The sequence below is a fragment of the Littorina saxatilis genome, linkage group LG6 (genome assembly GCF_037325665.1).
Source record: "Littorina saxatilis isolate snail1 linkage group LG6, US_GU_Lsax_2.0, whole genome shotgun sequence".
Classification (NCBI taxonomy): Eukaryota; Metazoa; Mollusca; class Gastropoda; order Littorinimorpha; family Littorinidae; genus Littorina; species Littorina saxatilis.
The window spans coordinates 9,516,272-9,531,569 of record NC_090250.1 but is presented as its reverse complement, the minus strand read 5'-3'; the positions used below and the strand labels follow the sequence as shown (position 1 = coordinate 9,531,569).

Sequence of the window (15,298 nt, the reverse complement as noted above, 5' to 3'; positions counted from 1 at the left end):
TTAATATTCCAGTTTTGATGTTTGCGTGTTACTGTTACTGTTAGGTTTGGGAATCAATGTGATCCTATTTAACTTCCAAGTATTTATTTTTTCAGAAAGCTTTGACTTGAGTATGACGGTGCTCACTGCTTGTTTGAACTGAAGGTGAAGAAAGCTGAGATGGACAGTGACCTTAACACCGCCACCGATGCCAGTAACGCAGACTGTCGTTCCGTCCCGGCAAGGTGAAGATGAACAGGTATGGCTCGATAGCAATGAGTGTCTCATTCAGAGTCATTGATAGTGACACTGACAGCGTCTTTTTGTTCTGTGACTTTGGCTTATTTTGTGTTTTATTCTTTTAGTTATAACCAGATGTGTCAAACAAATTCAGCTGATCTCATTTACTGTTTTAGTGAAACAAATGTATTGTTTCCAGCAAAGGGAAAAAAAATCGGGTGGGGGCGGTTGGTCGATTTTATTTTTATATTTAAATTTTTATTTTATTTTAATAGTTTTATTGAGTCACTTGAGAAAAAGTGACTCTATGTAATCGGTCAGTGTTAGTCTGTCCGGCCGGCCGGCCGTCCGGCCGGCCGTCCGGCGACACCACCTTAACGTTGGACTTTTCTCGGAAACTATCAAAGCGATCGGGCTCATATTTTGTTTAGTCGTGACCTCCAATGACCTCTACACTTTAACGATGGTTTCGTTGACCTTTGACCTTTTTCAAGGTCACAGGTCAGCGTCAAAGGAAAAATTAGACATTTTATATCTTTGACAAAGTTCATCGGATGTGATTGAAACTTTGTAGGATTATTCTTTACATCAAAGTATTTACATCTGTAGCCTTTTACGAACGTTATCAGAAAAACAAGGGAGATAACTAGCCTTTTCTGTTCGGCAACACACAACTTAACGTTGGGCTTTTCTCAGAAACTATAAAAGTGACCAGGCTCAAATTTTATGTGAACGTGACTCATTGTGTTGTGAATAGCAATTTCTTCCTGTCCATCTGATGCCTCATATAATATTCAGAACTGCGAAAGTGACTCGATCGAGCGTTTGCTCTTCTTGTTGATGTTTGTTTTTAATTAACACAGGCATCTCATTGATGAGAAAGTGTGAACTGTGTCCGCGGGATGCCAGAGAAGAGTAACTTTTCATCCAAAGTCTGCAAAATTGAATTTAAAATTTAACCTTTTTGATGAATATTTTTGAATGAATACAAAAAGTTCTAGTGTTTGGAGGAAAAGTTAAGGTCAGTTCAACTTTAAACAATGATTTTTAGTGTGTGTTTGTTCTTCTGTCTAAAAAAAAAAAAAAAAAAAATCTGCTTGAAGTAAATACACACACAAATTTTCATCTCCAACTGCTGAGTCCCTACATCTTTTTACCCCATCAAATGCCACTCTGTATGCCCCTTTAAAAATTGATTGCAATATATATATTCCTCATCTTCTCCTGAATTCAAAAATATAGAGATGTCACGTTTACTTTGAACATTTGCTCAGATTGTTTTTTAGTGCTGATGGTTTCTTTTCAGGCCGACAGATTGCCTAAAATATGTATTGCTTCATGTAAATGTCTTTTTGTTCTTCTTTTCTTCCATTCAGCGGACACAAGACTACGAGCAGAGCAGAGCGGCAAGATAAACATCAGTTCTTGCTGCTGGAGAAGGTTCTACAGGAGCAGATGGACCTGATGCGACTAATTTAGTAATTGGTCGCCAAAGAATCATGGTGGAGCCAGAGCCTGTGCTACTGTTCGATGGAGTCATCTTTTTACTGTTGAGTGTGGAAGATGTTGAAGGCACATGATGGATCTGTCGAAGGAGTGATCACTGGTAGGTGGCTTTGAATGCTATTGTTGAAGCAGACCAGTCATGCCTGTGCTATTTTCCCCAGATAACTGTAGCAAGATCTTGTGAGAGTGACATGTTATTGTTAGACGCTCTTTAGGCTTTAAATGTTACCTTGAGTGTGTGCTTTTTGGAGGATGCCAGATGTCATCACAGTTCACGGGTGTATCTTAACTGTTCATCAGTTCTCAGTCATGACCAGTTTCCCATTATCCTGGGAATTCATGCAAGGTTTATGCGTATTGGTCACATTTGTGAATTTAACCAACACATTTTGATGATAAAACTATGCTTATGGGTACGCACAATGATGGGCCTCTTTTTCTCATGTGGGGTGCGGAAAATGCATGCACCACTTTGTTTTCTGTGATCATTGCATCTGTGAGAAATAATGCAAATATTGCTCTGTGGCCAGAGCTGCCATCTGCTAGGTTTTCAGGGATGTAACAGAAATTGCTACGCTGTTTCCTCAAGTTCAAAATTGCAAGTGCTACACTCAAGCAAATAATCACAAACATGCAACAGTGCCTTCTTGTGAGTTCTGATTCTCACTTTGTGTAGGCATCGGATTATGGGTCAGAAAAAAATTGTCCACACTGAATAGTATCACGGTTGACGCCCTCTTCTAACTATGTTTGTGCTTTCCAAATGAAGATTTGTGAGATAGTATTGAATGATTGATGCAGGTCACCTGAGGTGTGTGATTACATTTTATGACAATGCTACACTCAATCACCATTTGCTCTTCTGAAAACTTTTTTTTTTTAAAGCAAGTGCGATTATTGATTCTTTGTTCCAGGTGACAGTATGATGCTTCCAGATTGAATTGTTTGTATGTGAAGAAGAGCTGTCTGAATATTTGATTTTTGGAATTCAGTTGGCTTGTTTTGTTTGTTTCAGATCCATGACCATGAGCTCGGTGTGGTTGGTGGACATGAACTAAAGACGACTACTGATGCTGTGATGACGAAGGTGTTCCATAGGCTACACGGTTGCTGACAGGGGGCTCTGGGGGAGGGCAGGGAAAGAGAACATGGTGTACGCTGCGACTAAAAGCCATCGACAGTGAGTTGTTTTTCATAATTTGTAAAATCATCCTGGTCCTTTTAGGAAGAAGATAAAATCCATGTCTACAAAACAACAAGTTATTTCTGTCTCAAATTTTGTTCTTTGGAATCAGTTTTAAATTTGCCATGTTTCACATGTGAATGATAGTTGTCAAAGCTTTTACGCTTAACATTAAATTGCTAGAAGCCAAGTTCCTGAGCTCATTTGTCAGTGTCATGGATTTTCGACTACATACGAAATAAGGATGTTAGCAAACGGTATGATGTCGTCACATATGCGTCTGCACGTCACAGTACATGTATTATGAATTTCCGAAGGCCCCCAAAGAAAAAGTCATAGTAAAGGTAACTTTAACCACTTGACTGCCTTATGACGGGTATACCAGTCATGCGCTTGTGCAGCCGCAGCGCCTTAGGACGGGTAAACCCGTCTTTTCCGTTCCGGGATTTTCCAGAAATGCTACGTCACTGCTGACACACAAATAGCAGCCAATGGCTTGGTAGGATACCTCATTCTCATGAATAAACATAAATGGTGACGCGGTTTTGCGTTTGAAGGCTATTTTCGGCCTTGTCGACAGGGTATGGGAGAGAAATCTCGACTCGTCAAAATGGCTAACGGTGACTGTCGACCGGGCCCTAGTAGGGAAAAACAAAGCCGGACTGACGCTACAGGCGGTGCAAATGATTATGGATACTGACAGGGGAAGGGGGAGATCTTCTTTCGGACAATTCGTTGGAAACAGGTAGATGACAGTGATTATAATCCTTTCTTGGAGCGAGCAAAACAGCCACCTGTGTTTGATCCACAGGCACCGGAAGATGCGCCGGGCTGATTTTTCAAAAGTTCATATTTAAACATCATTATAAGCCAAACTAATTATCATTTCCATGATTAGACACTAAAAACAGATTCTTGGTTCAATTTCCTTTAAAAACAACATAGGTTTTACTTACCTACCTACTGCCAGTTTGAAGCTAGATTTTTTTGTGAATTATTACACCCCAAACTCCAATATTCCCTGGCAGTCAGGAATGCACATACCCAAGTTTTGATTGGCAGCGAAAGGGTTAAAACAAATATTAGGGTAGGTATTTTTTTTTACTTCTCTTCTACAAGGATTACAATGTGTTGTAATTTCCTAACTCAAGTATAGTTGGTGTGTTGTAAAAGCGTATGGTGTGTATGCAAGTTTGTGTGTCTGTATGATTTTTAGCAAGTTTACAGGCGTCAGGAAATAAACTTGAGACTTTTCTCAAATCAGTGATAGTTGTTTGATGATCTAAGTTCATGTTATTTTTTGTTTTGTCATGCAGAGGCTGTTCCGTGAAGCTGTACGGGTGCCACAGGTCAAGACCTTGAAGACGGCCGTTCAAGACTGGTTTTTGGAAGCCTGTGATAAAAGAAAGAGACAACAGGCCATGGAAGAGCCTTCATGATTTGGTTTGCAGTAATTGAACTTTGTAATCTCTGTAGGCTTATTTACAATGCTAGTTGCAAAAATTTGATGAATGTAAGATTTGACTCGCCTGAGAAATTGCTAGTGAGTAATTGTATTTCACAGTTCAGGTCTGTGTGGCTGATGGGTAATGTACAGAAGAGTCTGGGGTTTTGTTGGACATTATTTAAGCTAAGCTTTAAACTTCACACTCTTCTACAGATGATGTTCAGACATGATGTGCCCTTTTAGGTTGTGTCAGAACGACAGAAGACTAAACTGGAAGTGCTCAACTACCATTACTATCAGTGGAGACGCATGGATGCATTTGAACTTTTCTTGTGGGTATCCCATACTAAAAATATAGAATACATGATTCTGGAAAAGCTGTTCAAGGGCACTTACACACTATATTCGATTTTTAATACACGACTCAAACCTTCAGGCTAAATTAAAATGAATAAAATACAAGTATAAAGAGTTCAGAAAAGAAGAAAACAAAAAGTGAACAAATAGAAAAGGTTTTAACAATTCCTTGTCATTTATGGGAGTCGAACGCAAACAACCTAGGCAGCTTGAAGGAGACAATGCATGATGCGGGTTTTTGTTGTTCTTTATTATTTTTTGGAGTTGAGTTGAGAATTTAGAAGCGAGACTAGAAATATACTTTTTTTTTTTTTGCTGTTAAAACCGTTATGATTGGATTTCTATGGATGTAAGTCTTGGTGCACCTGATAAAAATTTAGCCCTTGAATGCAGGCAGTGTAAGGTAAATGAAGCAAAGTTCTCTCCGAAACAGCAAAAAAAATGCATTTCAATTATATTGATCCTCGCCACCTTATTTTGTTTGCTGAGCAGCTGGCCGCTGGAGACTTGTCTATCATTTTGTGAGTAAGCTGCGTGTTTTACATCCATTTTGAGATGGCAAACCTATGTTTTACGCAGTCTGATAAGGGTTTTTTAATTTATGAGTTTTATGTCATGTTTTTTTTTAAATTTATGAGTTTATGTCATGTTGGTGTGCTTATACATATCAGTGGAGAAGGGGCATTGAATAAGTGTTTCTTTTTGATATCATTGTTCTGAATTTTGACTATTAGCTGGCATTTTACCTTTTGTTTCATTATTGTAGTTGTTACTTTTGTGTAGTGAAACTTGATAACTCACTGCTGCCCATGTCTAGGTTGTGTCAATTGTTTTTTCTTCACTGAACGTACCACTGATTATCAATGATGACATCAGGGTTTTGTTCTGTTTTTTCTCTGGCATTTGAATTTGCTTCAAATCATTGTGAACTTTTTTTTTCCATGCAAAGTTACTGGTATATGTGAATATGTTAACACACTTCAAATCAAAACCTGAAATGTCTCCTTTTTAAAAGTAATTTTTTTAATTTCTTTTATTTAAATGGTACACATTCATATGATTGTCTCCCTTTTTTTTCCTTTTTTTTTTTTTCCTTTTTTTTTTCTCTCTCCTTCTCTTATTTTGTTCTTTTCTTTCTTATTCTTCGGTTTGTTCTTCCTTTTATCTTCTTATCCTCTTTCTCTTGCTTGTTCCTTGTCCCAGTATGCTTTCACGCCGCCCCATCTAATTATTTTGTGCTCCAACCACATCTGAATTTCGTTCAGCTGCCTTGTCCGAAATGTGTGTGGGGCACATATGTATGTTTAATGTCAATGTTCATGTTTCAAGTTCCTTGCTTTGTGAATTGCATACCAATGTTTTATGCAGTCGTGATAGATTCTAAATGTATGTGTTATCCTAGTTTGGTGTACATTGACTGGATTTCGATCCCTGGAGAATGGACATTAACTAAGTGTTTGTTTGTGATATCATTAGTAATCTGAAGTTCAACTATTAGCTGGCTTGTAGAACTTTTTTTCTCTTTTTGTTGCTGTTCTGTATTCAAACATGTTGATACAACTCACTGCTGCCTATGCCTAGGCTGTGCCAATTATTTATTTATTTGTTTACATCAATGTGATATAGTGACGAGTGTACATCAAAATTCTCTCTTATAAGTTATACTGGATTCTTCACTGCATGTACTACGTCGTATCGATGATGACTATCAGGGTTTTGTTCTATTTATTCTTTGTTCTGCCAATTTGAATTCTGCTTTGAATAGTATTTTGATCATTTTTGTTTCCGTGCTGCTGGTATGTCAAAATGCAGTGAAATTAAAACCTGGAAGTCACAATGGCAATAAGCGAGATTCAAATCTCTCCTTTGTTTTAATCAATTTATTTGACTGCATTTTTGTTTTAGAACTTGTACATAATTATGATCATCTCTGTTATCGAACCTGCACGCTTGACCTTTGTCTTTCTGGATCAATACAATGTTGTGCACTGCCCATTATTTGTTTGTGAGTGCGTAAAGCGGTTGTGTGGTCTGCGTAAAATTGTGTAGGTCAATCGTGACATCTGCGTGGAGAGTGCGTCAAATGCGTGAGAATGCGTAAAGCAATTGTGACATCTGCGTGGAGAGTGCGTCAAATGCGTGAGAATGCGTACAGCAATTGTGACATCTGCGTGAAGAGAGCGTAAAAAGCGCGTAATGCCTGAGAATGCGTCAATAATTCGTGACATCTGCGTGGAGAGTGCGTAAGATGATCAGGACATCTGCGTCAAGAGCGCGTTAAATGCGTAAAGCAATCGTGTCGTCTGCGTGGAGAGCGCGTTAATAGCGTGAGAATGCGTAAAGCAATCGTGACGTCTGCGTGGAGAGTGCGAATTTGTCTTGGTGTCAAATAAGCGTGCGCTGGAGGTGCGTATGGTCTGCGTAATCTGAGGGAAAACGAGTGTGTCACGCATGTATTTCGCTTTGCAAAATCGCGCGCGTTACGCATGCGTCCAGTGCAGTTGTTACGCAGAGTTTGGCGACTGCGACACGCATTCGCTGCGCAAAATTTTGCTGGCTGGGGAGATGGTCAACGCTGACTGTGCAAGCAAATCACCTCGTTTCAAATACGACAATCCCATCGCTCGAATGCAACATGTGGGCACTATCGTCTCAAAGGCGCTTGCTGTTGGTTTCACACACCACTCTGTAGTCGGAACCTACAGAACTTCGCATCCTCAAACCTGACATACTTGTCTCAACATAATAAACTCAAATCACACACAGTAAGTTGCTTTCGCACGCCAGCTTTGAACAACGTGCTGGGGCCCCGAACATGCATTATAATAACAGAACTCGCGTTTCAAACCATGGCTCCCTGTGTTGATTTTTCACTTAATGTTGAACCACCAAAATGATGACAAAAACGATGTTTGATGGTTTATTGCCAGACCAGCTTTTTTGTCGGTCCTCGGGGGGCATATCGACTTTTGTTTCATATTTATTGACCGCGGCCTTCGGCCTTGGTCAATAAATATGAAACAAAAGACGATATGCTCCCCCTCGGACCGACAAAAAAGCTGGTCTGTCAACAACCCATCAAACATCTTATAGTGTCCATGTAACTGGTATTGGCCCATGGTTAGATTTTGGTCTGACATGAACGGTACAGTGTTCGATGGAAATAATGGTGTCAGCATTTCAGTTGCAAGTATATCGCGTTTGTGTGAACATTCTGATAAAATTCAGCCGTAATTATGAGTAAATAGATTGTGATGGAAAAACAACAACATAAACATTTGTTATGAAAAACACATCGGTGTGTTAGTACGTCTGTCTGTCTGTCTGACTGACTGTCAGTCAGTCAGTCAGTCAGTCAGTCAGTCTGTCTGTCTGTCTGTCTGTCTGTCTGTCTGTCTGTCTGTCTGTCTGTCTGTCTGTCTGTCTGTCTGTCTGTCTGTCTGTCACACATGAGCATGATAACGATCCCAAGCTCACAGCGAAAGTCTCAGGGCTTGGAAAACACGAAGACAAGCATGCAGCATCTCTCGATCATCATCATGATCGAATCTCGACACTTTGACCAGACAAGCCTAATGCTGACATGTAAAAAAATACAACCGCAGGGGTACATGTTCGAGTTAAAATATCACACCATGCACATATTTAACGTAGTACCAACACTTGTCCCAACTGGTCTGAGAGGACGTACGTTAAACTCAAATAGTTTGTCAGATCCTGTCCTGTAACACTGCTCCGCCCTTTTTGTGAACAGAGCGTGTTCAATCTACCGTCACCGTCAGGGGATCCCAATTTTCCACCACGCTGGGCTGAAAATTGTCTCTCCAGAAAAGAAACATGGTGACACCACCCTTATCCTCCGCCCTCACCCCTCCTCCCCCCCTCCCCACACACACACAGTATCGCACCAAACCCGGCAGCGCATCTTGGCCGAAGCCAAAAGAAAAGGCCGAGAGATTGAGAGGCGTGAGGCCGGAAAGTAGCCAGTTTGCGACATTAGTTTGCGACAAGGGCCGAACGGAAATGGACCGAAAGCCGGCAGCCAGGCAGGCAAGGAAAACTGGACGGCGACGTGTGGTGTAGGGTGGGGGGTGTGTGTGTGGATGGGGGTGGGGGTGGGGGGGGGGGGGTGGTGGTGTTGCCTCCAGGCGCAGAAGGTCTCAGGGATCAATGGGTTTATTTGTCCCAACCTCATTAGTGTGTTGGCTCAATCCGCAAAAATTCAATGCCGTGTGGTACCTCCCCCCCCCTTGTATCGGGGGGGGGGGGGGGGGGACGGGGGAGGAGGAGGGAGCACAGAGAGGGAGACAGTAGGAGACATTATTGTTACATACTTCGTCAATGCTCCTGTATGGTATTGGTGGTTATTTTTCTTATAAAATATAATGCAAACAATATTTTTTTCTGTTAACTTGATATATTAATTGCGTTTGATAATGCCACGACAAATACCGACACGTGCGCACATGGTACTTTCGCACGTCTAATGCAAAGAAAGACGACAAGAATGAACGATAGAAAGAAAGAAAGAAATAACAAGTCGCGTAAGGCGAAATTACTACATTTAGTCAAGCTGTGGAACTCACAGAATGAAACTGAACGCACTGCATTTTTTCACAATGACCGTAGTCCGCCGCTTGTGCAAAACGGAGTGAAACTGACGAGCCTGTTCAGCGCGGTAGTGGTTTCGCTGTGCTGCATAGCACGCTTTTCTGTACCTCTCTTCGTTTGAACTTTCTGAGCGTGTTTTTAATCCAAACATATTGTCACGTAAAATTACGTGAATCCATGTCCAGCGACTCTATGTTTATTGTTTTGTTAGGGTGGATATTATTTTGTTGTGAAATAAAATGAATAAATGAATGTAGTGGGTTTTTTTGTCTATGTTTTATCAAATGTAATGTAGCAAGTGCCTGTGCATTGTAAGGATAACCAAGACCGGAACGGAAATACGTCAGTTCATTAATGACGTCATATCATTTTGTTGGGAACTTGGAAACAGACAGGTCAGTTCAAAGGCAGCAGGTAGCGACAACATTATGATTGGGCAGCGATTCTGATAAAGCCACGTAAGTGTGAGGCTAGTCGGTTGGTCGTCAAGTGAACGGCACATCCAAATCGAGGCAAGGCTATCAGTTGGCGAACGCACGGCAAGCGAGAAGTTCTGTTCTGTGAACGTTAGATTCAAGTTCAGAAGCGATACAAGCCGGAGGAGATGAGAATTAGCGGCGAAGGCCTCACGAAGATATCGAAGTCATCGGGCGCGAGGCTAGGGGCTATATGAGATGCAGATCAAGCGGGTCCAGAGAGAGAAGAGGAGTCGGCGGTCGGGCGACGAGCGTGGGAACGCGGTGGCCTGGGAGAAAAGAATGGCGACACTCCAGTTGCTAAGCCGGACACCCTCCAGTTTTGGGTCCCTATAGTTGTGTTCATCATTTTCTTACACCGTTAGGGTACGTATATTTGTGATGGGTTATTCATTTCCAAGCTGGTGACCATTTCATTGTTTTGCTAATGCATAGCCATGATGTTTGAATAGAAGTTACTAGGAAATTATTGTTGTTGGATTGATTGTTGATGTTGAGTCTATGAATCGTAGAGAGAATGGATCGTATGAGGGTATCATAACCCTGCAAGTCAGTTTGTGATGTCACGGATGAGAGAAACTGTTGAAAAAAGCCGTGAGTGCATAAAATTAGACAAAATCTTACTTTCCAGGTGTGTTACCTGTGGGTTATTTCCTATTCCTACTCCGTCTCCGGTTTCCAGTTCGGAGACCAGTTACATTCTGTATTCGAGAGATACCAGTGATCCTGATCGTCGATCTCTTCTATCAGCACCGACGGGGAAACCAGTGATCCTAATCGTCGATTTCTTCTATCAGCACCGACGGGGAAACCAGCGGCATTCAGCTAAGTTTGACTTTCAAGTGTATACAAAAAGGAACTCAAACCATTTCGGAACTCTAACAGCACGTCCACAAATAAAAATCCGATCGCGATCGTATAAAAAACAAAAGGAAAGATAAATAAAAAAAAAACTTACGATGCATTCTATCTAAGATTCGTTTGTTTTCTTTGTGGAAGAAAAAAAATATCGTGTCAGTGCGTGTCCTTTGTGTCTAAGTTTGATAGAAAAAGAATCTTGCACTAGCGAGACCTCACTCAAACATTACATGCGCGACATTTATGGGGGCTCATGTCCGGGGATAAAACGGGTTAAATTTTCAATTTTGTCGTAGTTGTACGCACTGACAAATTTTTTTTCTCTGCAAAGGAAAAGACTCAAAAGTTATTTTCTTGATCATTCGAATTTTCGGAAATGGTTGTTCTTATTACACTTGAACACACAATTTGTACATGGTTGCATGATTAGTAAGTAAGTGGATAGTTTGTATGTTGATTAGTGGCCACAATTAGCATATTTACAACTACTAGAGTAACTTAGATCAGATATGTTCATGCAATGAATTGTGTAAATTAGAAAAGCAGTGAAATGAGTCACCAGTTCTGAAAGTTCTATTTTGAAATGCAAAATTAAAGCAACGAGTGGAAATTTTGGAACCCAAAAGTAAATAATTCAACACCGGTGCTTGACTGGAAGTTTTATTCATATGCGTAGGCATATGATTGGTAATTATAGTGTGCAAGTATACGTGTATGCTTATAGTTACCAGAACCTGTTCTTTATAAACTTTTTCTTGTACGGGACAAGAAGAAGTGTATAAAGTGAAAAAGATAAGTTGTAGGGTTTGTGAAACAAACCGTGTGAATGAAACCGAACAAGGGGAAGTAGGTTTCACAAAGGTCAAATAACCAAATCTGTTGAAATACGGGTGTTGTTTTCATCAGATATCTGGAGACAGATTGGACAAAAGATTCCTTTGGTTTTTTGAGAATTATATGTGGCGTTAGACACAGTATAAAGATTGAATACTAGTGTCGAGTTACAGTGATCAGATATACAGTGTGATAATCAGGTGATTATCATAGGTGTATATCGGGATATAGAACGACGTTTGCGTTTGTATAGGAAGAGAGATTCTTCGTAGAATAGTGGTAGATGTAAGTGATTTGGTTTGACGTTCGGGTCAAGGTCACTTAGTGTGCATACATCCGTAAGACTGAGTTCATAGTTGTTGTAGTGTGTAGGCAACAATGGCGGGGAGAAGAGGTCGTAATCGTCAGGATGATGACGAGGTGGACCAAGATGTGAGTCTTTCAAAGTTTTTGAAAGATGGTCGTTTGCTAGGTTTGACGGGTAAAAATCTAGGAGATTATGCGGAGAAGAGAAGACAAGAGTACGAGGAGGAAAAGAGAAGAAAGGAAGAGTTGGAGAGACAAGAAAGGGAGCGGCGAGAAGAAGAAGCTAGGAAAGCGAGTGAAGAAGAAAGGAAGGCGAAGGAGCGACGGGAAGAAGAAGAAAGGAAGGCGAAGGAGCGACGGGAAGAAGAAGAAAGAAAGGCAAGAATACAACTCGAAACTCTAGCGATGCAGCAAGATTTTGAGATGAGGAAAATCAGAGAAATGGCTGAGTTAGGGTTGAATGTGAATCAGAATGCAAATCAGGGAGATAGAGAGTCAGCTAAAAAGATAGACATCAAACTTCCGTTTTTAGATGACAAAGATGATGTAGAAGTGTTCTTACGACAGTACGAGCGGATTGCGAAGCTGTTGGAATGGGAAGATAAAGAAAAGGCTATTAGATTAGCGGGACAACTCAAAGGCCAAGCTAGGCAGGTGTATACTGAGCTGTCTGATGAGGATGCAGTGAAGTTTGATGTTGTCAAGTCAGCGATCTTGCGTCGTTTCCAGTTGACAGCGGAAGCGTACAGAAAGAAGTTTCGTGATTTCAAGCGCAAGAGCCATGAAAATGTCAGAGAATGTAAGTTGCGCATGAGCACTTATTTGGATAGATGGATTGAGCTATCCGAGAAAGAGGGAAGATCTGGTGATTTGAAGGATTTGATTCTATCAGACAAGTTGATGGATACTTTCAGTCCAGATCAAGCTAGGTTTGTTAGGGAAAGAGTTCCTAACAACTTAAATGAAGTTTTGTTGCATGCACAGACCTTTGAGGATGCTCGCGAAGCAGAAGGTCGAGGTCACAACAAGAGGTTTGGGACAGATGGGGATGGCCACGGGCCCAAACAAAAAGTTGAAAATAAGAGCAGTGGGTCAATGCCTCAAAACCAAGGGGGTAAGCCTATGGGTCAGAAAAACACTGGGGATTGGAATCCAAGACCCAGTAGGCCAGATAGGAAGTGCTATAGATGTGGAGGTCCACATCTGATTCGAGATTGTCCAAAAATGGAGAAACAAGGAGGAAATCAAGCGTCCTCTGTGGTGGGAGCAGTACAAGCACCAAGAGAGGGAGAATCTTGCCAGCGCTGTAGGGAAGATTTCGAACCTATGTGTCAGCTGAAAGTCGGCGGAAAAACGGTGATCGGAATGCGCGACACTGGAGCAAATTGTATTCTGGTGGATTCAAAACTAGTGCCAAAGGAGAAATATTTGGGTCAATACCAAAATCTGACGCTCGCTGATTCGTCGAACCGGAAAATTCCGATAGCAGAAGTGGAATTGGAAACACCATTTTTCTCAGGATTGACCAGAGTGTTGGTAGTGAAGACGCTGATTCATCCAGTTCTCATTGGTAACTACAGGATAACCGCTGAGGAGGAAAAGTTGAACGTACCTGTATTCCCAACGATGGAAGTGAAGATGACGTCACCGGAGGCTGCACCAGTGCAGACTAGACTCCAGGAGGAAAAAGCAAAGAGGGGAGCTGAACCATGGTTACCGAAACAGGTAGATCTGGGTCAGATACGGCCGGAAGACTTGTCACGGGAACAAAAGAACGACCCGAGTTTGGATAAAATACGAGACCGAGCCGGGAAAGGACCGCAGGATGGAACGCACTACGAATGGAGAAAAGAAATTCTTTATCGGGTGTACATGAGCGAAGACAGTTCGTGCAAACAAGTAGTGGTACCAGAGTGCTACAGATCATATGTTCTGAAACTAGCACATGACTCGGCGATGGCAGGGCATCAGGGAGTGCGACGGACCAGAGATCGCGTATGGCGTGATTTCTACTGGCCAGGGATATGTGGAGACATCAGGCGATACTGTGCTTCCTGCGATGCGTGTCAGCGCAGTACCAAGAAAGGAGCGACAAAGAAAGTGCCGCTAAAGAAGATGCCACTCATCAGGACTCCATTTGAGAGAATAGGTGTCGATATAGTCGGGCCGATTGTGCCAGCGTCAAACAGAGGACATCGATACGTCTTGACGGTTATAGACTATGCTACGAGATACGTAGAAGCTACCTCACTGAAGGACATCAAAGCAGAGACGATTGCTGATGCACTTTTCGTCATCTGGACAAGACTGGGAATACCCAAGGAGATTTTGACGGATCAAGGCGGCCAATTCATGGGTGAGGTCATGAGCCAACTCAACAAGCTGTTGAACGTGAAAGGTATTCGTACGTCACCATGGCATCCGCAAACGAATGGGCTGACAGAGAAGTTTAACCAGACGTTGAAGAGTATGCTGAAGAGACTGTGTCAGGAGCAACCGAAAGATTGGGACCAGTTTCTACCGGCGTTGCTGTTCGCGTACAGAGAGACACCACAAGAAAGCTTGAAATTTTCACCGTTTGAGCTGTTGTTTGGACGTGAGGTGAGGGGGCCAATGCAAGTACTTCGTCAAGTGTGGACAAGCGAGGATGTAGAGGAAGAGGCCAGATCTACAGTCAGTCACATCGTGGATCTTACCAACAAGATTGCAAAAACGTGTGAGATTGCTAGAGATAACCTCAGCAAAGCAGCAATCAGATACGCCAAGGCCTATGACAAGAAAACGAAGGAAAGATATTTTGCCGCAGGAGACAAGGTACTGATGCTGTTGCCGGAAAAGCGGAACAAGTTGCAGTTGACATGGAGAGGACCGTACCTAGTTTTGGACAGAATTGGAGGCTGTAACTACAAGGTGAAGGTCAAGGATCAAGAAAAGATTCTACATGCGAATCTGCTGAAGCTGTACGTGGATCGCGAGACTGACGGAAGTGGAAAGCAAACAACGCCAGTTTGCGATGCAAAACAGGACATACAAGAAGCTTGTGTAGTAGTGGATGAAGTTCAAGAGGAGAAAATGGGGGGTTTGGGAATAGATTGTTTTCCCATGTTGTCCTTGCAACCGAAAGAGGGTCCAAGCGACGTGAAGATCAACCCGGACTTAGCGCCACAGAAAAAGGCAGAACTTCAAGCAATCTGCGGGAACCGAGTCAAAGCTTTGAGCGATATACCAGGTCATTGTATGCTTGAGGAGTGCGAGTTGAAACTCAAGTCAACGGAACCAGTACACGTGAAACCATACCCATTGCCATTTGCACAAGTGGAAACAGTGAAAAAGGAGGTCGACGACATGTTGAAGCTTGGAGTCATCGAGCCTAGTGTTTCACCGTATAACAGTCCTATTGTGTTGGTGAAAAAGAAGGATGGGACGATTCGCTTCTGTATTGATTACCGGAGGTTGAACAAGGAGTTGGAATTTGATTCTGAGCCAATACCAGATGTGCCA

General features: G+C 42.0%; 1 long non-coding RNA gene across 1 annotated transcript; it reads left to right on the top strand.

Moving 5' to 3' along the window:
- Window positions 1-924: 924 nt before the first annotated feature.
- LOC138968430 (uncharacterized) lies at window positions 925-7,271 on the top strand. The gene is made up of 3 exons (XR_011456184.1): window positions 925-1,825; window positions 2,741-2,905; window positions 4,225-7,271. It is a non-coding gene; the product is annotated as an uncharacterized lncRNA (long non-coding RNA).
- Window positions 7,272-15,298: the final 8,027 nt, after the last annotated feature.